Here is a 2,020-nt window from a genome sequence, read left to right as displayed (position 1 = left end):
TTTCCGAGTTTTTTTTACGTAAGTCTCATTGCGTTAGCGAACCTCTCATTTAATCGTGATATTTGTAGACTTAGAGTGACTGTATAGCGCATTTTAATTAATTAATTCAATAATTACGAAAGCATGTGCTTTTACGTCTAATAACGCCAAACATCTTCATCCGTCGTCTAACCAACCAACAGTAACACTGATCAATCAAAAATTGTTAATCAGTGCATTGTCACAGTGTATATTTTCAATTAATACTCAATCTCACGTTTACATATACCTACCAGTGATGTCCTCATACAAATAGTCATATCGTAAAGACACGTCTAGTCCAAAAACGCATTAATTGAAAAACATACACTCAGAAATAACACTGTAGTTACATTCTTACAAGTGCAAGAACAACTGTCCCTTATTACTTTGTCACAATAAGCCGTTCTTGCACTCCTGTGTATGTTTGTGCCACTGTTGTTTTAATTTCGTGTAAATCAAACATCAGTAGCACAACGTTCGATTAACATGACCATCGATGTATAATTTTAATTTAAACAAAAATATCGATTAACAACTCTATTTAAAAATCAGTATTATTTAATGCTTGTAGTATGTAATGTAAATTGTAGTACCTAAAATAAACCAATAAGAAAAGACAAAATTAGTGCCTAATTAATAAACCGAATCACTCAAAAACAAGGCGACGGTAAGTATGTAAGGTAAGTGCCACGCATCCAAATGAGAGACCTTGCACAAAACCGAAAACAAGCCGATTTATGCATCTCGGAAAGTTTGTTTATGATCGTTGAATTCGTGGATTATTAATGAGAAGGAGAAGACGCGTCGATTTTTTCCACCGCACGTGTCAGCAGTGTTTTGATCGACCGATCGCATATTTCACTCGGACAAATAAGCTGAAATAACTTTCACAGCTGTTTCAACAGCGACAAATCAATTTCATGGAGCGGAAATCAGAATATCTATATTTTATTGTTTTCGCGTTGAAGCAATAAACGGGCCTGAAGATATCTTCAAGCCAGGCTCGGGTGTTAATTTATTTTATTACGCGTTTATTTGGGTAAATCGGGCCGACTGCTCTAATCCCTTAATAAAATATTTGAAATATCGGCTGCGGGGATAGATTTATACTAATAAATTTCCATATGAATACCAAATCAGCTGGATATTGAATAATAAAAGCAACCACTTACGACAACTCCGCAAGACGGTAACATCTTGCCCACTCCGGGGTGAAATATTATTTCTCTATTAGTCAAAAATCTACCACCCGGAGCGACCCGGAGCCGGGTTCCCAAGTGACGCTTTTTGTAACTCCCACGACCGAATCAAAGGAAAATTGATTATGATTAGCTTTCTTGCCTTGTAATTAGGTACAAGGCACCGTTAGTCTTCGATTCTAAATTATAATTAAATTGTTAACATCTACTTACGCTCACAATAAAAAATTATTACCAGATTAAAGCATGTTAAGAAGATAAAACGATAATAAACGTCACTTTGACACATGCTACTAATTTTATAGTAGGAATGTAATGTTCAAGCCACACAGCAGGATGGTCAAATTATTAAACTCATACTCAATTATTTTTGTAAGAAAAACAAATGTCCCGAGTTATTGTGCAATAAAATCTAGTGTGTTGTTTTTTACCAAAAAAGTAGGCTACTTGCTTGTTTTCTCAAAGATAACAATGGAAACATTGTTTCCAGTCAAGTAATTGTCGTGCTGGAGCCAATTTTCGAACGATTTTTGTGGAAGTTGGGCCTTTTGGCGTATTTCTCCCGAAGGTTTGTCCTCCCAGCCGTGTCAAAATCCCAGTTTGTGTTCGCCCAATAAATAAGGCAGCCCTCAGTCATTGTAATCTTGCACGTCGATCAGTTTCCAACTGTTTTTGAGACAATTAAGATAAAGATCTCATAATCCAGAGGCTCCGTTTGCTTAGACAATTTAATAAATTCATTTTGGTAAATCTTTCGTCAGTGAAAACTAGATCTTTTCGTCTCGCACAACGCCGCATTC

This window comes from Tribolium castaneum, chromosome 10 (genome assembly GCF_031307605.1).
Source record: "Tribolium castaneum strain GA2 chromosome 10, icTriCast1.1, whole genome shotgun sequence".
NCBI classification, from domain to species: Eukaryota; Metazoa; Arthropoda; class Insecta; order Coleoptera; family Tenebrionidae; genus Tribolium; species Tribolium castaneum.
Note: the sequence above shows the minus strand (reverse complement) of the source record.